The 25258-nt window shown below is 40.9% G+C and overlaps 1 protein-coding gene across 20 annotated transcripts in view; it reads right to left on the bottom strand.

The window, feature by feature from the left end:
• The window catches only part of NRCAM (neuronal cell adhesion molecule), a 275589-nt gene that overhangs the window by 138782 nt on the left and 111549 nt on the right, over positions 1-25258 (bottom strand). For 19 of the 20 annotated variants that reach the window (XM_025449225.3, XM_049096334.1, XM_025449227.3 and 16 more), the window contains one exon: positions 1426-1499. The gene's annotated coding sequence lies outside the window, so the exon portion shown is untranslated. Of the gene's footprint in view, positions 1-1425; positions 1500-16087; positions 16109-25258 lie in introns of those variants that run through there. The other variant, XM_049096331.1, reaches the window with a different exon arrangement.

Below are 25258 nucleotides of genomic sequence, written 5' to 3'. Positions count from 1 at the left end.
TTTGGTAGATCCAGACTTCCGTGTCCCCATCAGAACAGATGGGTCTTACTCTTGCTTAGCTTGACCTTGCAGGTGTTGGGTCTTACTCTTGCTTAGCTTGACCTTGCAGATGTTGTTTTATGAATTAAGGACACCAGTTGGAGGAGGCTTGTAGAGGTATATATATATATATATATATATATATATATATATATATCTCAAAACATTAAAAGTAAGTTATTTTACATTAACTAAGGGAGTTTCTAGTGGAAGAGCCATTTATACAAAATGAAGGCTCTTTGGTATTGGTTGCAACTATTTGACAGCAATTTTGCTAGTCTTTACTAATTTTCACTTTTCAAGAACTCCTCAAAGCAGAACAAAATGTGTGTGACTTGATTTACAAAGCAATGTTCTTGGTTTTCAGGCTACTGACTTGGGGGCTTCTGGGGGTATTTTGAAGCACCAGAAGAATTAGTTACATGAAATCAGTTTTTATACAACACAACAGGAGCAAATTCAACTGAGGCATGAATCACTTCCTCTTAAGCAGAAAACAACATCTGAATGGATTAATGTTAGCATTTCTCAAGGGCAAGAGACAACATGCTTGCAAGATTTTCCTACCTCCAAATCTTGCAGACAATCTTCTTTTCATAATTAAAGCCCATGAGAGTTTATTTGTTAAATAAAACCTATGAGAGTAGAGGACTAAATGTCTGAACAATCACGCTCTCATAAATTCCTTATGAGATAGAGGTCTCTGAACTATGTTCCAGATCTCCAAGTAAGATATTCTTCATCAAGTTCAATACTATAATAGCTGGCTTTTCAGAAGGCATCACAGGCCTGGCAAAGTCTGTTCTAGAGCTGATAATTCTAAGTGACATAAGCGGGAAAGGGGTAGGCAGTGGGGGTTGGGGGCAATTGATTTACAAAGCAGAAAGCACATATCAAAGTAGTATTTAAACTTTCCAAACAGACTTTTATATTATTTGGCTTCATTGTGAGACAACAAACATTATGTACAGATAAGTATATTCTCGGGAGATGTTCTGATACCCGATTGAATCAAAAAGAAAACTCTTTTCTCGTAAATGATTCCTTATCATTTTAAATCTTCAACTCCTTCAGAAACATATTGTTTACTAGCAATGCCTTCACTCTGCTATTTTCTGAACTTTATGATTCATGACTTAGTGAGACAGAAATCTCATTACTATGGAAGGACGCGAAGGGCTGGCTTATCTTTCCTATGTATTCGATCCGTCCCCTTTGACAAGCAGTATGATTAATGTTTTTGCATCTCTAATTCCTGCTCCCCGTCTTTCATCATACTTTTTGGATTGAAAAGTATTAATGATGGCAATAATATTACATAATCATATTTTACGGTATGATTCCCTTCTTTACTAATTTAAACCTTTTCAGAAGGCAAACCCTTACCTTTGGAGAAGCTCTTCCTGTCTGAAGAAGTTGTCCTTTTAATTCTTTAAACCAGGTGTCTTCTTAGCATTGCCCTGGGGGTCAAAGAGTGGGGGAAATGTTAATGAGACATTCATCGTCAATCACAGCGGATTGTCAATACTTTAACTCCAACAGACTCCCTGATGGGAAACTCAATTTGCCAAGTTGGGGAGCCCTGTAAGGAAAGACAAATTATGAATAGATTTGCCAAAACACATCTCTGCTGGTTTCAATCAAAGGTGACAGCAGAGAGTTGGCTGAAACTCTGGTGGCCGTTCCCTTCATGCAACCCAGCCAGAAGAGACTTGTCTGTTCCCTCTTTCCAGTTTAGGGAATGGAAGGTTTTTTGCAATGCATGTATATGACATGGCTAAAATACTTCCTTGCTGTGGCCTCATTATTATTGTTGTTATTCTTAAAATTTTTCATTTGGTAGAAAGGCCCCAAGTTCTCAATGAGGGTCATAGAGCGATGGCGGAGCAGCCAAGAGGGGAGGAGCCCCACCTGGATGGTGACAAAGGCTCAGCTATGGACAGCTCCGGAGCCTAACCAGCTCCAGCTCCTCAATCCTCAGCCTGAATGTTTCCTTTGCAAATATTCCAGCTGAGAACCAGCCAGAAAAGGACAGCATGGAGACGGCATAGGACAATTGCAGCTGAGCACATTAGGTTTCACTTCTTTTAGACAACTAATTCAATGACACCCAGGGTTTTCTAAGGGAGGATTTGTGGCTTTTTGGACTTTGGATTTTTAGAAACAGAAGTCATACTATCAGACCTCTGAGAAACCTTTCAGAGAAGAGAAACAAGTGTCAATTCAGGAACCCCCGACTGCACTGAAATATTAAGACAACTATGAATTGCAAAGTGATTCCATTAATAAGATAAAAAGATGTGTAATCATCTCAGATGTTCTTGTTTATGCACGCGTTATAAAATATTTTCTGTGTTGCAAAAGCTTTATCTTAATGACATGTAAAACCACTCAATAGATTTTCATTGGATCTGATGCAATGCTATTTCATCAGGACAAAAAAAAATGTTGTTGAGGTTAATGATTCCTCCTTGGAATTAAAACCAATTTTAGAGTAATCAAGGTTTTTCTTTCCTTTGTTATTTAGTTTCCACATTTGAAAACCTCTTTAGAGGTGTGTAAGAAAGAGTTTGCAAGACTCTTAAGTCATGTCTACAATAATAATCCAACAAACATTGAACACTTACTATATATCTGTCAATACACTGAATAAATATAAATGAGGACGAAGGAATAATACATGAGTGTACCTTTCCAGGTGAATATTGAGTAGGTCAGCATGTGGATGCTGTCTCCTTTCCCCCCTCCACCTACTCATCTCTCCATCTTTCCACCATCTCTCTCCCCCAGGGAGGCTTGGCTCTGCTTCTGGCTCCGCCCAGCACCTGAGGCAGATGGCCTAGCCCTGTGCCATAGGTGGCAAGAGAGAAACCCTTCCCCTTTTCTGTTACTGGATGTGGACCTTGGCTCAGTCTTTCTCTTTCCCAAAACAGGGTTAATGTCTGACATTGGTTTGGGCCCTAAGGACTCAGATCCTGTCTCGTGGAGTACTTTGCTTCCAGGTCATTCAAACCAACTTCACTCGGGGAAAGAAGACTGTCCCCTCTTCTAGCCCAGAGTGATGGAGCTCTGCACTGGGACTCAAGACCAAAGCCTCAGCTAATAATAAATTGTAACTTCGTCTTGCTTTGTCAGTGTCCCTACAAGTATCCCCGTTGGGAACCTCAAAGGCAGAGGGGACTGTAGCATTCCTGGGTTGCTGGCCAAAACAACCACCATGCTTCACCTTCAAATAATCAAGGGAAAGCAAATTTGCAACTCAAAAGGGTAGCCTGCTCCTTCCTTCTTAAAGTGTCTTCTAAAGCAAATTTTTGCACATGGCAAAATCCACAGACATTCAGAAAGTGGTTCAGTTCCCTGAGCCAAGCCCTAAGGGAACCTTCACCCCCAATTATTTTGGTACCCCTCCTCATGTTTGCGGCATCTATGCCACATTGGCTATTGGCTACGCTGAAAATCTCTATCACGGGAACTGGAGGCAACAGCTAAATATTGGGAAGAGAATCAATTAAAGACACAGTCCAAAAGAATTAATTTTGCCATAATTTTTACCCGCAAGAGAAAGGGAACTCACATGTTATGCGCTACTACCAGGTCCCAGACCTGGTGATATACCGATTGCAGGGGACATACCAACTTCTAAGTATCGTGATCACTTTGACAGAGACAGAAACTGAAGCATGGAGAAGTTTAGTAAAGGACCCCACTCACAGGACTCCCAAGTATTGTATCTGTGATACAATTCTGCTTCTGTCTGAATCCAAAATTTGCGCCTTTCCTACCTCCTCCCATGGCTTCTGAGAAAGGCCAGGATGAACCTGGGGGCGGAGGGGGGGGGGGCGGTGGCTACTGAGATTTACGGGGAGGGCAGTGGGGCAGGAAGCTGTTGGAAAGAGTGGTCCAGGTCCAATGGATGGGAAGCATGGAGGAAGCCAAGAGTAGTAGGGTCCGGGAGGCAGGAGCGTGGACCACAGGGTTGAAACCTGCAGAAGGGATGCACATAAATGGAGGGGGCACTTCTCAGTTCTCAGGGTGAAGCCCCCGACAGCCCCAGCTGGTGCCACCCCCCTCCACAGACCACAGTTTCCAATGGTCAGCGACACCCCCTGCATTGTCACCCCCAAACCCTTCTGCCAAGCAGACCCTTTATCAATAAAGGAAGAGGCAGGTCTGAAAAAACAACTGGGTACGGTATGGAAGAAGGTGTTTTTGAACATAAATTTTAAAGAGATGTCAAAGGAATGTGGTTCTTTTGATAAGCTTGAATCATTTCTAGTATATAGTTCAATTCTGGACAAAATGCCAAGAACACACGTGTAATTTTGCATAGGTGTGGTTTCTGGTAGACATTATGTGGGAAAACCATTTCATCTCTGCTGTGTGTATCACCGATAGTGCACAGCCCCCTTTTTAATTTCCTTGTGATGACTCAAACCCCCAAGCCTTTGCAAAGACCACCAAAAGCCTCCATATTCACTGTATTGCCATGTCAGCAATTACGCCAAACATTTCTAGGGAATGAATTTTTGTTACATTCATTACTCTTGCTTTGACAACTGTGTCAATGGGTTTTCATCACCCTGAAACACGTTTAGGTTGACAGAATGGGGTAATACATCATTGCTAAGGATTATTTATCCAATAACAAAGTAACAATTCAATTTCTTTTTAACCAAAATACAATCAACTTATCCTATTAAACAAAACCAGGCCTAAGTCAAAAGGTCAAGATGAGATCTGATGTAATTTAAAAGTAGCCTTCAGAAAAGATAAATAACATCCAGGTTAAAAAAAAAAAAAATAGAAGAAACCCAAAGGCCAAGGTACAGACGATAAACCAATTACAATAAAAGTGATTCAGTGGTGCTTAAGTCTAACACTAAAAAAATTCAATAATCCAAGAAAGTGAATACTTGTCTTAGCCACTCATGGAAAAATAAAACAATGAATTTCCTAATCGATCCAAAGGAAATCCAACTATTGACTGGCATGAATTTTTTGCAGAATTTTTTGGTTTTGGTTTGGTCTGGTTTGGTTTAAAATGAGAACCTATAGCATTCAATGCAATTGGAAATCTCTTATTGCAAATACTACCAGGTAAAAAGGAATAGCACACAAAAACACTCCAAATCTCATTTGGCTTATACTGTCCTGCACAACCGTGTGGACATTACAAATGTCAATATTACTCTTTGGTTTCTGTGAGGTAGATTTCTAAAAACTGGCTTTATTGGTGATCTGGCAAAGGGCAGATCACATTAAAATATCAAGCATTTGACCCCTCCAGCCAATTCCGTTTTCAACTGTGACAATTTTATTTCCTGTTTGCTCTCCTTAAAAAAAAAATCAATACAGCTGAGAAATAGTTTTTAGAACATCAATTTTGAAAATCTTACATGTAACAATAGATTTACACAGCTGCACTCTGATGTGTTTAGGTAGCATGCAAAAGTGTGCTTTTATTGTTACAGAATAATGACAGTTTACAAACTTATTTTTAATCTTTGGTCTTAACAAGACTTCAGTAGTATCAAAATCATAGACCAACCCCCAAACTCTTCTTTTTTTCTTAACTTCCTGCCTTTGACATGATCCTTGGACTGAATTTGGGGTCCATTCATACTTATTAACTGGGGAGAAAAGGATAAACAAACAAGCCTATTAAAATTGGCATTTATCTTTGGTTTCTCTGGGCATGCTTGTCATCCAGCAATCTTAATTCAGTTTGGCAGGGCAAAAAGCCAAAATCATCTTGAAACCCAGTTCTCCTCATTTCAGCAGCCTATGAAACAAAATGCACTCCAAAAAGCAAAGAGTATGGTCTGGGATAGAGCAGGTTCATCTAGTACCTCAGTGGGATGGCACCCAGAAAGCCACGTCTCCCACAGCCTGGCTGGCTGGGGTTCCAGGGACACTGGGTCCTAACTTCCAGCCCCAAGTTTAGCACCAAGTGCAGCTTACTCTTGCAAGACTAGGAATCTTGCTGGGGCTTGGGACCAATTCCATGAGTTGGTCATGTCAGGGTGGGAGCAGGGCAGGGATCCACTCTGATCGGAAACTTGCAGGTAAACCAATGTGTCATGCTTGACTTTCAGAGAAGTGAAACCACTGATCCCTTGATAAATCAAATTAAACAGATTGAAGACTGACCACCCACAGGAGCTCAAGACTGTTTCAAGTCACATCATCATTTGCTACCTTGCAGACTGGTATGAACACCTAATAGTGAGCAAACTACACTCATCTACAGCATGCTGGACATATGTCATCTTACTATGCGTCAGGGCAGTGGCAATCAAGCTGACATATGCACTGTTGTAACAGTTTATAGTACATACATGGTATATTTCGTGGTCTACTAGGAACAATACGCTAACTATAAATAGAATTTAGAATTCCAGAGTGCAGTAATGGATAGCTGTCTACCAAAAAGCCATGCCCCGTCTTTTGTGCAGAGTGGCCAGGGGGAAGAGGTCCCTGCCCAGACTCTACTGTCCAGCTCCCCTTCTACTTAGGTGAGACCAGGGATGTAAGGGAGCTTCCTTGCCCAGATGTTTAAGAAGCATGTGTGTTTCCCACTCCTCATCCCTCTACTGCTGGCTGAATGCCGATGCCCAGTGTGACTCTGAAAGTAATACGGCCTGGCCTTATCAACACAGGTCCCTGAAAGGTGACAAATAGAGATCCTTCCATTCATACAAATGGTCTACATGGCCAGCAGTGGACTGATACCTGAATTGGAAAGGAATTCTAACTCAGTGAAGTTTCTACAATTTGGGGGTTTGTTACAACAGCTAGTTCTGTCCTATCTAATAGAGTCAGCATGTCGTGAATATAAAAGAAACCTTATATTAAATCTCTTCTTCATCCATTCTTTTTCTGTATCTACAATCTAAGAAGAAGAGATTTAGTTTTAAAATATCAGTGTATTCAGGGGTGCCTGGTTGGCTCAGTTGGTTGATGTCTAACTCTTGATCTCAGCTCAGGTCTTGATCTCAGGGTCAAGAGTTCAAGTCCCGCATTAGGCTCCATGCAGGCATACTAGGCATGCTAGGCATGGAGCCTACTTAAAAAAAATAAATTATTAATGTATTCAGAGGCTATTAAATAAGTCCTATTAGACACAATTAAAATAGTGTTTATTTTGCTCAGGGAAGAAAAAGCTTAAAGGAGACTAGTAAAACTGTCAATGAATAAAGGAAGATGGTTAAAAAAAGTTGACTAAATACAAACCAAACCAATATAGAGGATTTATTTGATAGCATATAAAATAACACTGTACCTAGAACATGGGGAAGGTTGAAAATAGTTTCTGAGAGAATCTGATTCAGTAAGTGTAGGCGGGGCCTAGAAATCCACTTTTTAAACAAAGCATCCCTGAAGGTTCTGGTGCAAGTGGGCTTGGACCACAGTATCAGCAACTTGGTGAAGAAGGTCTCTAGGGGGGCACCTGGGTGGCTCAGTTAGTCGAGCATCTGCCCTTGGCTTAGGTCATGATCTTGGGGTCCTGGGATCAAGCCCAACTTTGGGCTCCCTGCTCAGTGGGGAGTCAGCTTTTCCCTCTGCCCCTTGCTCCCACACCGCCTGTGCTCTCACTTGCTCTCTCTCTCAAATAAATGAATAAAATCTTAAAAAAAAAATAAAAGAATGTCTCTAGGATAATGATGGTTAAACCATGAAATATACCACTTTGTGAGGTCATCATGATCCTGGGGTCCTGGGATTGAGCCCCTAGTCAGGCTCCTTGCTCAGTGAGGAGTCTGCTGTTCCCTCTTCTTCTGACCCTCTCCCTTGCACATACTCCCTCTCTCTATCTCAAATAAATAAAATCTTTTTTGAAAAAATTTTTAAAAATTGGTGAAAGTCTTTGAAGCTCTCAGATGAAAGGCAGTATTTAACATATCAAAGAATTATCGTGATCAGATAAGAAATTATAAAGAGCTTGCCAAATTTTAATTTTTTAGTGTTAATCAAAACATAGTCTCTTAAGGTTCTATTATGAAAATCTACTAATGAAGCTGAATATGATTAAAAGAGTGTCACCAGATTGCAAGGCTAGCAAATTAAATTGTCTACACTTTATCAATACTATTTAAAGCAGATACTTTGGAGGAAAAACAGCTGAATTATTTATCAAAGGAAGAAGTATATTAGACTTCACAAAATATGATTATTTAGGCATCTTTCATTAACAAAAAGGTGACAGTCGGACATGTAACTAAATGGTGCACTAATTTGATTAATATTTAAGAACTTGAACAAAGAATCAAATACATACCACTACTTCCTTTAAAATATGGTTATTGATGATCATATATACTGTTGAACGAGGAAAAAAATTCAGATGTGCACAATGCCATGTGCCAAAAGCAGATATATAGAGGATCCATAAAGTAATAACAGGAACACCTTTTGTATATCAAGTTTGCCAAAGGGCTCACTATTTTAATTTATGCAGATTTAATATTCAATAAGTAGGTGACAGGCATTTCTGGATTTTAAATTCTGGATAAAAATAGGAGTAAAACAGATCAAGCTTTTGTGTAGTGAGTTAAATTGACCTCTGAACAACACAGCACATTCCAGACTCTCTCTCAAAGTTCAGAGAAGTTGTATGGACTTGATCCATATAATTTGCACAATTCACCTTTTCACCAGATTGTCATTTATACAATTCACCTCTCTCAATTTGTTGTTCTGCTTAAATTACCTTAAGAATGCAATGTAGAGAGCCAGAAGAAGGCCCTCAAGCCTGCTTTAGCTATATTTTATTACAAACTACCAAAGCCCCTTGGGTTTTATAGGTCCTGGGAATCCAGGCTGATTTGCAGAGGTCTCTACCACCTTTGCTTTTTGAGATTTAGCCTTACAAAGATCTTCATTCTAATGTTTAATCTAACTTGGTTCAAAACCGAATAGTTATTGCTCTATCGATATACACTTTGGCCTGAAGAGATTTAGGTACAAAAGCGTTCATAAATTTCATCTGCCAAATTCTTCTGATATTTAAAGCAGTGTTATAAATGCCCAATGAAACTTCCCTTATTATCAAAACTATAGTTCATCTTCCTCACAGGTGCCACAAATAATATGTCGGATTGTAGAGAAAGGGATAAAAATGCAGTAAGTCAGATTTAGCAACAGTAAAAAAAGAATGAATACATTTACCATAAAAAGGAGGGGAAAATCTTTTTTAAAAAAATTAGAAGTAATAATTTGCATTTTTATTGTTGGCACTAAATAAATCTTACTACAAAGATGATATGAGAAGTCTGAAAAACTTTCAAACATTTGGATAAAGACTAGGCATTCCTTCTTTTTTTTTTTTACTATTATCTTTCAAAGTTGGTAAGTTATTCTTTCAAAATTCTCTTTAGATACTCCAGTTTTTCAGTCTCTTCTTGATACAGACATGAACGCACAAGGAGCCCCCACACTTTTATTTCTCCTCGCAGCTTCTTGAATAGCTGCCATGCTCATTGAACTCAATTGGACGCCTTTTCATAATAGTGTTCTGGAAGGCAAAAGGAATGAACCACAACTGAATCAAAATAAAATGGGTTCTGAATACAACTCTGTTCTAGCTTTGGTGATGTTCATCCTGTGGTTCCCATAATATTTATTGACTGGCACCCAGGGCATCCTAAGAACGTTCTGTCTTCACCATTTCTTAGTTATCTATGCAAGCACTGATTTTCAATTTCGCTTGTACTGGTCTTTTGAACCAAAAGGAATTTTATGAACATAAAAAAAGAAAAGGGAAGGGAAGGGAAGGGAAGGGAAGGGAAGGGAAGGGAAGGGAAGGGAAGGGAAGGGAAGGGAAGGGAAGGGAAGGGAAGGGAAAAAAGCAAATAAGTCAAATAGGATTTAAATGATAAGCCTTCCATGATAGATTTCTCCATAGTGGTATCTGAGCAGAGTGGTCCAGTCCTGGTCAATCCCAAAATGGGTTTGGGAGTCTCAGATCTTTCAGTTGTCCAGATCAGTCTCCCAACTTGAGAATTGGAGACAGTGGTCTTATGGAAATCTGGAATATTATTAGTTCCAGGTCACTAACTAAAGGGAAGTTCAAATACGAAGATGTCCATTTAAAAAGAGGTCATCTTTAATGCAACATGACCTGTATTAAATGAACCATTATTTCTAAATAAAGCAATCAAGTTATGAATTCAATAGCTTACCAGGTGACATTAGGCAAATTACTTCCTGTCTGTGTACAAAATGGGGTTAATAATCCTGACCTATCTCTTAAGGTCTCGGGGGGACGATTCATTTAGGAATTGTCTAAGTGCTGTATAAATGTTTCTGGTGTTATGAGAGCTTGGCTTTATTGTCATCGGAACGCCACCATCATAAAAAGGAATTGAGAGGTTGAGTCGGAGGTGAATTAACAAAGCAAGGTCTATGCTAATACAAGTGCCCTCTGACCTTGGATCACTGAGCTTGAAAAATCGCACAAATCAAAATGGAAATGAAGTTTGCATTTTCAGAGACACAGAGTTTTTGTTAATTTATTTCCTATTCAGTTCCTTTGCTTTGAAAATCATTACTTTGTAAGCAAAACAACCATTTTCAATTTCCACCTCTTTTTTGTTTTCATTATTCTCATTGCTATTCCCAGCACCATTTGCATTAAAGCATGACATTGGAGGCATCCAAGGCCTTTCTTTCTCAATCAACTCTCTGGCGTACCCAGGAAACATGCCTGTCAGGAGGCACGGGCTGTGTAGACAACAAACTTTCTTCACTTTGTTTGTTTTTATTATTGGGTGATAGATCCCCAGCCATTCCTTATGTTTAAAGGAAGCAAGTTCTCTCTCCCCAGTTTAACTTCCCCAATTCATTCATTTATTCGACAAATAGTCACTGATTACCAGGCACTGGCCTAGGCACTAGTATGTAGATACCAGGCACTGTCCTAGGTGGCAGAGGTAGCAGTGAATTTAAAAAGGCAGAAATCCTGGCTCCCATGTAGCTTATATCCTAGGGATGAAGACAAATAGTAAGCAAAATAAATAAGGAAATAAATATAATATGTTAGAATGAAAAGATGAAGTGTGGTAAGAGTATGGAACTACAGAAATGGGGAGGGCTGCAATTTTAAATATGATGGTCAGAGAAAAACCTCCTTGAGATGGTGTGATTTCAGGATGTGAATGTGGGAGCCATTGGGGAAGGGCTCTACGGGCAAAGTGAGGGTTCTAGGCAAATGCAAAGGCCCTGGGGTAGAAAATTTCATGCTTGAGAACAGCAAGGAGGCATCAGGGTGGCTGAAGGGAGTAAGCAGGAGGAGAAGAGCTTCAGAGGAGGAATGGCAGAGTTGGAATGGGGGACCAGATGACCTAGGGCTGGTGCATGGGGTCAAGGCCTTGGACTTCCACCCTGACAGATTCTGAGCAGAGGAGTAACATGATATGAGTCCCATTTCAAAGGCTGGATCTGGCTGTTTGAGAACAGGCTGAAGAGGAGCAAAGTTGAGACAGGAAGGCCACGTAAGAGGCTACTGCACTGGTTCAGAGCAGACATTAGTGGCTTGATCCAAAGGTGGTACCTGGGTAGAGTTTCGTCGCTCTCAATTATTAATCACGTCCTTCTTCTTCATCTAGCTGTAGTCCCCTATCTGAGCTACTTCCCACTCTAAGAAAGTATCTTTTTACTTATAAGTCTTCCCTTCTATCCTTCTCCTGTCAATACTAATACATTCCCTCCCATCAGACCATCTTCAGAAAAGGTCAAACACACCGCATTTGGTTGAGGTTAGATCAGTAAGTATACTACTGTTGCAAGATAAACTGAGGCATATTTAAAAGTTTTTAAAGAATTTATTTGAAGAAAAATCTATTTGAATCAGGCAGCATCCAATCTAGCAGACCGAATGGAGCTCCAAGGAGCCATATAAAATGAAAGGATGAAACAAAGAAGTTATACTAGGCCAACTGCAGTTTGGTTATTGCAAGGTCCCTTTCCTTTAGGAGATGGCAGGGGTCTAACAGGCAGATTTCCTCACTTGTGCTGATCAGGTGATTCCTGATTGACTGGCTTAAGATTCCATTTGTGAGAGTCAAAACTGTCATGAAGCCCTGGTATGGCAAAAAGAGACATAGCATAAGTGACTCCATTTCGGATCTGGTGTCTTTGTTTTAACACTACTCTCCCAAAGTACAATGACTTGATGGGTTCTATTGAAGTTCTCAGTAAAGACACCTGCCACTCTTCAAGGCATTACATTACAGTCCAGATGACTGTGGAGTGAAAGCCTCCCTCTGAATGGGGCTGGGGGGAGGATGGGTTGGGTTAGGTACAGAAGTCTGGGATGAGGCCAACATCTTTGGTTTTCAGTAACCTCTACAAACCTGCTTGCATTTTGAGTTAATGAAGTGCCTCTAGGGCTGCACACAACATCTTTGAAGTAAATTATTATCCTGTTTTCATAAGTCCACATGCACCAAAGCAATGCTCATTGTTTTTTTTAACTCCTGTGTGTATATAAAGTTTAGTATTTTATTTTTTACCTTTAACTGGGCTACTGTAATCATATACCACATACTAGGCAAGCCTAACCCGTGAGTGCTGATTGACAACAAATAAAAACAGACTTGACTTCACCAAACAGAAAGGAGGTGGCTGCATTCAAGCCCAAGTCCATGTCTCTAGAAAGGTGGTGGTACCCACCACGACTCAAAGAGGATGTTCTGGAAATGGCCCTCGTGGGAAAAGGAGGAAATTATATTAGGTTTTTCATCCACCCTAGGAAAGTTTCTGGCAACCTCAGGACCAGAGGTAAAGGAGGCATGTGCAACCAGACAGATCTTGGATTATGGCATTCTGGGACCATGGCATCTTCTCTAGGTGCATGGGAGTACTCTCACTTCTTTATCTGGCTCCCACTGTTTGCAGAACAAATAAGAATAAATTCGTTTATTCTATAAATGAAGTGATACGTGACTTTTATTCATGGATTATTACTTTAAATAAATTATCTCTCTCTTCTTCATTTTGGGCGACAGGAAAAAAATACATCTTGACATTCAAAAAAATTTTTTTTCTGAGCTTGAGGTCCTACCATGGGGCTCCAATTCCTCTGAATACTTGCACTGCTCACTGTCTCATCTCCTTCAGGGCTTTATTCACATGTCATCTTCTTGATAGCTGGGGCCACCTTCTGTGGCTGGTGGCTGCCCTGTCTAAATGGCAACATACACCAACTCCCATCTCCTTTCCCAGTTTTATTTTCCCCTGTAGCACTAATCATCATTCAACATATTACATATTTTATTAATTTACTTTATGTGTTGTCTCATGTACTAGAACCTAGGCTTCATGAGGACAGAAGTCTTGTCTGCTTTGTTCATGCTAGACACACTGTGCCTAGAACAATGCCTAACACACAGAGGACATCACTAAATATCTATTAAATGAATGAATTCCATAGCGATCACATAATAATATTAACTTGAGACGTTATATTCAAAGATCAATTTTGGCTAGCACATGCATGGAAAGTATTTCTGGAAGTATACATAAGACTGGTAACAGCATTAACCTTGAGGGGGAGAAATTTCCATGCGATTTGATAGCTGTGTGTGCTACTCATATCTTTAGATCATCATTAGAGTCTTTTATTTATTATCACCCAGAGATGTCTGGGCAATGTGAATTATGAGCCATAATAAATGCTTTTTATAATTTTTAATAGTAACCCCCCCCCACAACTAATAAATGTCCATTTAAAAACAGGTAAGCACATACAGGTGCAAAAAGCTACACAAACATACGTGATGTGTTGGATGAAACTTGCAAAATTAACACAAAAAGATAATACAACTAATAACTTCTACTTTTTGAGTGCTCAAAGGTCTCCTATCCAACAGGATGAACAGATCTGGCTTGAGTGGTATGTGGGGTACCAAAGACACCTGTAGCTAACAAAGAGTTTCCAGCAAGCAAGCAGGACACTCTGAGGGCTAAAGGAGGAAGCAGAGAAGAATATACCCTTACAACTTTATTTACACCAAAGGTATGGTAGCAAGGATTCCAGTTGGGTCCAAGGTTTGAAAAGCATTTCAGTTTTCCTTTGAATTTCAGGGCCAAACTATTGTTATACATTACAGTCTCCCTAATGAGAGTTCCCGAGAAAAATGAAAGAAACCATGAAGACCAGAGTAGAGTCAGAAACGTCAGAGAGAAGTAGGTTGACAAAGTAGCAGAATTAAACTACAAGAGCACAGTTATTTATAGAGTAAGAAAATCCAGAACAGAAAGAAGGCAGTCATGGCCAGTGAACGTGACTTGTTAGCAGCAGAAATCCATGTTATTCTCCCTCTAACTCAGGTAAGCATGAGTACGAGGTCACTTATGAAATAAAGGGAAGATTTACAGATTTGATAGTTCATTTTCTGGAAATGAGATGTAAATATCAAGTTTGGGAAAGGTGCCCTACAGTCCTATGGTAATGACCAGTGGCCTGTGGTGACGAAGCATAGCAAATTTCTCAAAAGGAACCAGGGACAAGGGAAAGAAGCAAAAAAGGGATGGAGGCTTGTTTTGATGGAGAAAAAGGAAGGAAGCATGAGCCCCATGAATCATGTTCCCAAACCCACAATTCTTTTAAGATCATTCCATTATTTGGGATCTTTTCTCTCTTTTCTCACCCTCTCTTGATTACTCCACTTTCCAACCTAGGACTTTGATTTTAATCTACCTAACACCAGCTGTTGCCAGAGCCTTCCTATTAAAGGCTTAGTTCAAACAGTCTGATCATTAAAGCAAACACCAAGCACACGGAGCCGACACAGGGTTTTGGAAAGAGCAGTGGTCCGAATGCCAGTGTCAGACCCCAGCTCTGCACAGTCCTAGCTCCATAGCCTGGGGCACGCTGCTGAATCTCACTTTTCTCATCCTTAAAACAGATAATAAGATTTGTCCTTTCTACAGAAGATGGTTAAGAGGATCAAACTAGATCATGCAAAACTGAAAAGCACTGTATAAAAACACACAAATTATTTTTATGGTGACTTTCATGCTCTTTTACAACCGTCGATGGAAAATATGAACAGAAAAGAGAAAGCTGGCCTAGGAAAACAGAGGAATGTCTTTCAGTACATTTGCTCTGGGTCCAGCTGCAATAAAAGTCAGATACCGGGGATTTAGAGGGGTATTTTCAAGGATGCAAGTTCTGTTGCGTGAGTATAATCACACTGTGTTTAATTTCATGAGGTTCAAAAAAACGGGCTGACGCTAAATATAATCTCACAGGTGGTTTTTGAAGATATTTCATGAGCTAAAGATAACAAATCCAATTATGGCATTTTGGCGTTTAAAAAAAAAAGGTGCCCTTAATCCACCCTTTCTCATCCTCTTGACCACTCAACTGTCTGGAATACAGAATTAACACAGAAAACTTGGGGAAAATTCTCAAGCTAGCACAGGAAGAATGACAACAGAATCTTCTTTTTAATCCAAAAGGCAAATTGGTGAAGCTTACGCCACACTTCGTGCATAGGCAGTATTGCATTACAATATAAAAAACAACAACAACAACAGGAATGCAGCAGATAAGGGTGAAGAAGCCCTGTCTGGAAAGCTGTTGTCAGGTAATATGAAAATGGAACAGGATATCTATACAAGGGATGATGAATCATATTGAGATTACAAGGCAACACACCCTCCTGCCTGCTGTACCCTTCCAGCAAACATAAACCTACTAGCATTTCTTCTAGTAAATGTGTCCACATTTGGCCTAAAAATACTTGAACTAAATCTGATGGGCATCGGGCCACCCAAGTCCCTCTTCTAAGTGTTTCACAGCAAGCCACGTGAAAGGTCCTGACTTCGGATACGAACTCCACTAACCAGATGAGGCCACTACATAAAACCAAATCAATGAACAGGGAACGTAGAGCTCCTTTATGGCTGGACTACAATTCTAATCCTGGCTTCTGTTTTTCAACAAATCGTCAAAATGATACCCGAGAGGCAGAACAGAAATCAACCGGTCCCAGTAAGCCCACATCACGTCCCCTTGCCCAGAAGCAGACACAGACGCTACCTCACAAACCGAGCTCTCTTCCTGCTTCCCGGCTCCTCCCAGTAGCAAAAGGAAAACCTTACGTTTCCTGGCACGTTTCTGCAGATTGAACATTGGTGCGGCTGGACCATGTGCAGTAAAAAGTTAGAGTCCTCTGCACAGCCAATCCGAAGCGGCTCAGACCTCAGGGCCTCCCAGGGCGATCAGCCTGGCTTTGTGGCAATACAATGGAGGTTAAACATTGCCTCGGATCCACTCAGCAGCAAGAAAAATCTGTTTAGTGGCTCACAACTCTTTGGCAAAATAGTATTTTACTTCTTCAAACTTTAAAAACTTGTAAACGTTGTCTGTGATGATTTTTATAAACCAGATACTACGGATACATGAGAATAACCAATAATAAGCAGGTGTTTTCATGACAGGGGTAAATACATCAGAGTCACATAGCATGTTCAGAAGACCCAAAGAAAGTCGTGGAAGGTGTTCTAAAATGTAGGACGTCTGGTAGGACCTCGTGGTGGGGGTTGCCACGAATCTTTAAGCCAATCTGTTTTTGCTTGAATTTCTAATGATTATTTTTCAAGCATTAAGGCTCTCCGGGAAAACTTCCAGAGGAGTAGGCTTCTAAGTCCTTCACTGGCTGTGATACAAGTTCAGAAAGTGCCCATTTAGAAAATTTTCAATTAAAGTTACTCACTTCCTAAGACCAAACCTAAAAATCCGTTCCCTGCTTATTACAATGACTGGCACAAACAATGAGGGGAACATATTTCTTTGGAGCTCTTTTCAGCACTTCTTGAGACCTGGTCGGAGTAACGCTTTTCCTCACAAAAGCACAACCAACATGTAACACAATCTCCTTCAAAGCATATTGTCAGGAGATCAACAATGACCACAGCCACATGACCTTTAAAACCCAACCAAGTAGAGACACCAGAGAATCCTGCCTGGGTCCTACCTCTGCACATCTGTTTCTGCTTAACATAATTGAAACTTGCAAAGCATAAAATAATTTTCTGATTTATTTATTTTTTCCTCTTTTAAAACCTAAAACATGCAGAGGAGGGAAGCCTTTAGAATGACGTGCTCCCAACTACCTATCTGCGGCTCAGTGTGTGTCATTAGCGGTCCCAGCTAATCGGCTGCTCGAGCCACCTCCACCGCACCTGCTGCCGGCAGCAGAAAGCAGGCTGCAGGGTGTGATTTATACCTGTTACACCTTTTGGTATTTTCCAGCCATGTCTCTGGAGTGAATTTTAAAAATGTAAGCTTCCCCATTGGAAAGTAAAACGTGCCTATGTTTTCCTATTAATATGTTAACATAACCTTTTCTTTCCCCAGTTCGCTATTCCCACAGGTGTAAAAAAAAAAAAAAAAAAAAGAAGGTTCATGCAGCAACCTGAAAGAAGGTTGTATTTTAAAGAACAGTGTGAGGACCACTTAAAATGGTGCTTTAAACCGTGATTGTGTTCCTCGCAGCGAGGGCTGAATGGAAGAGCGCCGAGTCTGATTATGCAGCTCGACTGACCGAGCCTAATCAGAATTATTTCAGCACACTGCTTCCCTACAGCCGCAGCCCCATTAGATGCTAAATGCTTCTGCCTTCCCACTCCTCGCTCCGACTCCCACTGTGACCTCTTACTTTTCAACACTGGTTCCTCAGTGGGCTACTCAAAACATTTTGCGGTAAACGGAGGCACCGGGCCTAGCAGGCTCCTCCAAGCCCATCAGCAAACCTGTCATTCTATGGCAAGAATGGATCTTGTCCCACTTGAAAACAGCATCCCCCAGACTGCCATGCAGAAGGGGGCCTTTCGAGGTCGTTCTTTCACCTGGTGATATGTTTTTGTTGGGAAAAGTTGAAGTCGACAGCTATTACTCCTTCTGCAAGACCGGCTCTGTCTTCAAAAATCAAATTTTGGACATCTCGTTTTTAAACTCACCAGGTTATTAACTCCTAGCGTCCTGCCTGACTCATGATTCTCAAAGACACAGTTGCATTTGGGGGACCAGGTGAGGCAACTCATGGCGTCAGAGTGGCACAGTTTTGCTTTCTGTTCCTCTAATTCAATCTCCCATGTTGTCCAGATGTATCCATTGCTGGCATGGACCTGATTTTCTACATGCTACACCTTGACACCCATTTTAAGTACCTACGAATGTTTAGATGTGCTTTTTTACAGACACACGTCTTCATTTAAACCTAAATTATGTATCGAAATTTTGATTAGGACAGATGCAATCAGAAATGTTCAGTCTTTCTATCCAAATTTTATACTTCTACATATCATCGTGCATGTGTATACACATTATGAATATGCATGACGCATAGTCAACCCCTGTGCTTCAGATTCCTCATCTGTAACATGAAGATAACATAGCACCTTCTTCATAAAGATTTTTAAGAGATTTTTAAAGATTTTATTTATTTACTCATGAGAGACAGGCAGAGAGAGAGAGAGAGAGAGGCAGAGAGACACAGGCAGAGGGAAAAGCAGGCTCCCCATGGGGAGCCCAATGCGGGACTCGATCCCAGGACCCCAGGATCACACCTGAGCCAAAGGCAGATGCTCAACCACTGAGCCACCCTGGCACCCCGATGAGCTACTACTTTTAAGTTACTTAGAACAATGCCTGGTACATAGTTGATGCATGCAAGTGTTTATATTAAACAACATTTAATCAGATATTATCTATAAATGAGAAAATGTATGACTCTTTCAGGCATTCTTCCAGAATACAAGACTTCTACCCTGAAGTATAGTTTACCTTCATGATCTTTATTTTTGACATTATTTAGCAGGTTTTTATATTTGACCAAGTTCACATTCATTGCCAGTTTTCTGCAATATTCTGAAAGTTCTCTTCCAGAGCAGAAAGGATGGATGTTTTCCTCTGAAAACTCCTTTACTGGAATTAAAAAAGGATGTCAATTAACCAGTTGAATGTGAGATAAAGAATTTTACTGAGGTAGTCTATAAACTGAGTGGGAAAAAATGAATTAACTGAGTGATTCTCTCCTCCACCCTGAAATGCCGTGCTATACCCACATGGTCACAGGCATCCCTGGGCATGTTTCTCAGAGATGTGGATCTGCAATAGCGGAGACAAGTTTAGTGCCATGTCATTTGGTGAAAGTGTCACAGGAGCCATCTGTTTCTGTAAATACAGTACAGAGACCCAGGAACCCAACAGATAATTTGATGGCACAGCAGACTGGCATCCTATTGCTTTTTGATAATTTACTGATAGGCAAAATGCCAAGCTTCTAGAAAGGCTTCGTGATGCTGAATTAAGGAAGGAGATCGAGAGAAAATGTTTTTGAAGCGAATTGGTATAGTTTTCAATATTTCAAGAGAACAGCAGAGATGGTTCTCTTTTTGAATCCGTGCACCATCTAAACCAACAAAACATGCACTAATTCTCAGCTCATTCTCTCTCTTTCTCTGAGTCCCCATCTCCCCCGCCCCCTCTCCTGCCCCACCTTGTTTTATGTATAGACAGATTTTATAAGCCACTGTTTTTGAAAAGGAACTCTGGTATTGTTACAATTAAGAATGATTCTGTAAGAAAAGAGTTTTTGCCAACGAAAGTGGTCCAAACTCTCATACTTTAACAGGAGTACCAAAATAGCCAGAATTTCTCATACAGAGTTCTTCTATGGCTACTCATATGCGTGTCAAGATATGCATTTCATTTCAAACATATGTCTAATTGCGTTGCATTTAAAGTCTTCTTAGAATTGCGTTTACATACGTAGAAATTTATCGGACAATTCAAAGAATAGCAACGGAACTGAAATTTAGAAGAATATATCAATGGGGATAGAAATGAGAAGGGGAAAAAAAGAGGGTTGTAAGGAATAGGAAACATACTAGGTTCAAACTATATAAAATGGCCTCTCTGTGTCATTAGGCCAAATATCAGTAATTTCACATGATGGACCCTAACCACTTCCCGGGACTTCCCAGCTCCAGTAATACTCAAATTATTTAACAGAAATATAGTCAGGGTTCCCAGTGTAAATGATTTCCATTTATATGACCGGTTGTAAAACAAGACTCATCACCATTTTCTGGATGTTTCAGTAGCTATAAGCAATGACTTCCTCCCTCGCAAATAGCCACACATTGCTGAAGGGCTTTAGAGTGTCAAAGCAATTTTTCCTACGTCTTCTTAATTACATATTTAGACACACACAGACAACCTGAATATATTTTTATATAAGAATATACCATATGTGAGGTCATTTTTCAAAATGGCGTTCCTTCTGACATCTAAAACCTCATTTGAATAATGCAGAAGTAATATATTCATAAAAATAAGATAGAGGGGCACCTGGGTGGCTCAGCGGTTGAGCAGCTGCCTTTGGCTCAGGCCGTGCTCCCGGGGTCCTAGGATTGAGTCCTGCATCAGGCTCCCTGCGGGGGAGCCTGCTTTTCCCTCTGCCTGTGTCTCTGCCTCTCTCTGTGTGTGAATAAATAAACTAAATCTCATGAATAAATAAACTAAATCTTAAAAAAAAAGAAAAAAAAAGAAAAAGGTTTGATAATTCTGCTCTAAAAAAATTTACCCAAATGACTCTAGCTCAAAGAGATATTTTTAATCACATTATTTTCAAATCTTTTCTGAACTGTAAAACCTACTACCTCTTAGAAAAATTCTTAAATACTCCAATTACTGCTGTTACAATAATGTTGGTGGGCGCATTCACATTCAGATTCCTTTAGATTTATTTTAGTAGTCCAAGCGTTGGATGAGTAATGAAGGAGTTTATGAATCTGTTGAAAGCTATGGAATCCTAACCCAAAAATTCAGAAACCCCTAAATAACTACTATTCATGCAATAGGAAGCTCAAGAGCCCCAAAGTCCCTAAAGATCAATGAAACTCTTTTAATTGCCACAACTCATCCTTTTCATCACTCGTCTGTCTTTTCTTAAACAGTATAGGAAACAATAAAATTCCTCCACAATTCCCCATCTCCAATATATCAGGGTTTCCTTAGAGTTCTTGTCTGAACTGTGTAATTTCAACCAAGTTGCAATCCTGAAACTTTCGATTTTTGAAGTTGACATTATGTCACGAATATCTTTCATATTGCTAACAGTATTCAGAGTTATAATTTCAATGAACACAAAACATTCCACTGCAATGCTACGCCGTTATTGTTATCATCAGATGCCAAGGGTCTCTGAAAAATTTTTCAGAAAGGAAACAGAAGTGGAAACATCTTCATGGATGTGCCACCCCACATTATTTTTTCCTTATTTTATTTTGTAAAGATTTTATTTATTTGACAGACAGAGTACAAACAGGGGGAGTGGCAGGGACAGGGAGAAGCAGACTCCCCCACTGAGCAGGGAGCCCAACACAGGGCTTGATCCCAGGACCCTGGGATCATGACCTGAGCTAAAGGCAGATGCTTAACCTACTGAGCAACCCAGGTGCCCCCAGGTTATTTTTTTTAATGGCAACACTGTTATGTTCAGCTCAACCAGAGGTGTATGGGGCCACCTTTACATGTTGCTACTGGAAATTCTCTTAGGATATTTTGGCTGGTTTCCATAGACATAGACATGTTCATCTTCCAAAACACTAATGTATTACCCAATGCTAAGAGACTTCCACTACCTGTAGAGTAAAACCCTTAGTCTGAAAGTCAACATCCTGGACAGTCCAGCCCCTCCCTGTGACTCCATTAGTCCTAAATACCCACAGGCCCTTCTGGCTAAACAGGCCTACGATCCCAGCCCCCACTGCACCAGGCCCGTCCAGGTTTGCACCTCTGTTGACTCTGTTTCCAGACACCACTCTTGGAATGTACCCCTCACTTCTAGCCATTTGTTGAACTCTCCCTCTTCCATCAAAGCCAAGATCAAGCCCACTTGCCCCCACAACGACTGCACTAAAGGGGCACAGGCATCAGAGGACTGCCTCTCTGCACTTAGACCTTATCGTCTAGCATTTCTCTTACTTTTACTACCTTAACCGTAGCTTTTGAGAAAGGTCGTTTTCTCTTCTTCCCTACTGGAATCATAAGCCATTTTTGTGAACTCTAACACCAAACACCGAGCTTTGCACAGAGCAGGCACCTATTAACGGTTATTTAGACCAGGCAGTGAATGTCTGAATGTAGCTGATTTCCTGCGTATTGCTTCTGTCTGTGAGCTCATATACAAGTGGAGAAAAATATTCATTAAATTCCAATGGAAGTGTCTTTGCCTCCCCACATACTGATTAGTGCGAATAATTAGTTCTTGGCTCCATGCCCTGCTTCCCCTGCCGGCGCCCCCCGTCCCTCCTCACCTCCTGTCCTCCCTGTGGTGCTCCTGCAGTCATCCCAGCACCTCCACCAAGGCATCTGCCACTAGGTTTCTTTTTCTCTAGATCCTTCCTCTTCCTCAATTATTCTGTCATACATCCTCTTCAGCTCATTTACTCTGTCTCTTTACAAAGGGGTCCTGTGGTGAAGACTCTGGGGCCAGCCCGTCCTGGGCTCAAACTCTATCCCTGTCCCCTCACTGGTTTGTGACCTTTCATCTTTTTGTCTTCTTCAAGTTACATCTTCTCCATTTGCCATCTACCCCAGAGGGTCCCCAGGGAAAAATATGGTGACACACGCCAAGCATTCTCTTATTTACTGGCAAATGCTTCACAATGTTAACTTTTAATGATCACTTTCTGCCTCACCTGCCCATTTTATAAATTCTTCATCTTAAAATTTTGTCACTTCTCTCACTCTTATTGTCCTACTACTATTTACCATACAAATCCTCTCCACTGTGTCTTTCCTTTCTTCGTTATTTAATAATCAAAAAAGAAAATAGAAAAAGTTTAATTAGTAAAAAAAAAGTGCAATGAAATAATTAAAATAGGAAAAACTGGAAGCAATTTTGTTAACCTGTAGCTCCTTTATCCAAGGCTCTCTATTAGCTTTATTCTTTCCAAGTTCATTGCATATCTTCTATTTTATATGTATGTGTGCCCATAAATGTATCTATATCTCTACATATGGTTGTGAATGGGGTGCCTGGGTGGCTCACTCAGTTAAGTGACTGACTCTTGATCTCAGCTCAGGTCATGATCTCAGGGTCCTGGGATCATGCCCTGCATCAGGCTCACCACTCGGTGGGGAGTCTGTTTCTCTCTCCCTCTGTCGCTGCTCACACTTTTTCTCTCTTCTAAAAGAAAGAAATAAATCTTTAAAACAAAAAATAATAATTTAAAAAAAAGGTGTGCCTTGACTCCTTTTATTCACAACCATATCCTCAAATATAGTGTCCATCCTCGTTGGCATTTCTAAAGCCGATGACCGTACAAAGCCAACCTTTTTTGAGTCGTAAAATATCCATAGAGGAAATGGTAAACCCATGAGACATTTGCCCATGGCTGGGAAAGACTACGGGAGGTCCTCCCTGATGAAAAGGCCAGGATAAGCAGAGGTGAGGGAGGGATAGAACCTGGCCTGAGCAGGGAAGAGAGCTTACTGGTACTGGGCTCTGTCATCCGTGATCAGTGTGGAAGGTGACAGGCATGACTGGATCACAGTCCTGCTGAGATGAGAAAGCTGACCCGGAGGCATGACCCACTGGACAGCTGTGCCTGTGAGTGGCTCACACACACCCGAAAAGAGGCTTGCTACCAAACGGCACCCTCCCCACTGGATCTCTGTCCATTATTTTAAAATAAAAATAAAGCAGTATCTAGTAAGCAAGGGATCATAAAAGGGGATACCCCTGATATATTTAATACTTTATATAAGATGAGGTAGGAGAAATGAAACCAACTAGGAAATGGGGAAATCTCAAATTTTGCTATTTATACATTAGGACATGATGACGTAATCAGAGGTGGCATTTATCAAATCCTTCTACCACCATCTTAGGCACATGTGCGTCTACTAATTTAATCCTCACGACTGCACAATGATGTATTTCCTATTATTTCTGCCACTACACAGAAGAGGATGCAGAGAGCAAAGAGGTTAGTAACTCGCCTAAGGTCACATGGCAAGGAAACTGTGGAGCTGGACCCTGTTGTGCAAACCCTTGTGCTAGTGGGTAGCGTGAGCCCTTCAGCCCACGAGGATCATCCCATCAGAATCTGAGTTCAACCTCACACTGACCACACCATTCAAACTCACCACTGGCTCTATAAAGCAATAAATGCTTCTTCCATCACTGCCCTATTTCCCTTCACAGGACAGAGAGGATTCTCTATTTTTTTCTCCCCTCATAACATAAAGAAACCCGAAGACAAGAGAATCGCAACTTCCCCTTTCGAGACCTCACCTGGCTGGCTCACGTGCCTTGAATCTGTTCCACTAGCCTTTTTTGTTTTGATTCGTTTTGTTTTCCCTGCCAAGACAGGGGGCTGGTCGGCCACCAAACAAGGGGAAGTAAGTTCGAGAATGCCCAGGAGATCTCAGATTTAACTGTTTTGATTTCTCCTCCATCCTTCTGATGTGGAGAGTGCTCCGCTGCTTAGCTCACAAGGAAGTCTCCATGGACATGGGCAAGGTTTTGTCCTCTTAGAGCTATTTCCCCAGTGGTGGTGGGAAAAAATGTTCTTCAGTGGTTTCCAAATTTATTTTTTCCTTCAGCTAGAACACAGAAATCTTAGTATTGCTATGAAAATGACTGCACAGTGTCCCCCTCCACCTCCAATTACATACCCAGGAAAGATCACAGCTCACACACAGGGTGATGCACGACTCAACACCTGTCTTAGTGGTCTGGCCCTCTCTTGTTAGCGCCCGTCCTCTTCCCGTTTTTCACAGGCAGCAGAAGGAGCTACCATGGATGGGGATTAGTATCAGGAACAAAAGCATATTTTCAATTACCTATCTTGAAATCAAAGCACTAATTCTGCACTGCCTTTCTTCCATCGAGCTGATTTGAAGTGACCTCGCACACAGATGCAACTCAGAACTGATTCTGTTGTGGTCCACACGATGCTTGCAGTCCATGACCCCTGCTTCACCAAAATGATCGAAATGATCGCTCTTCTCATTCAAGGGTTTGCTGACCTCATTTTCCAGAGTTAATTACTCATATTTAAAAGGTTGTCTGATACCACCCAACTCATTTACATAACTGAGGCAGGCAATCCATGACGGGACCTTAAGCCTCTTCCAACCGTCCAAGTTCCCCTTCCCAGCTGTCTAATCCAATTTGAAGCTTTTTTTGCA

Source organism: Canis lupus, chromosome 18 (genome assembly GCF_003254725.2).
Source record: "Canis lupus dingo isolate Sandy chromosome 18, ASM325472v2, whole genome shotgun sequence".
NCBI classification, from domain to species: Eukaryota; Metazoa; Chordata; class Mammalia; order Carnivora; family Canidae; genus Canis; species Canis lupus.
The sequence above is the reverse complement of the archived record's forward strand: the minus strand, read 5'-3'. Positions and strand labels throughout refer to the sequence as shown.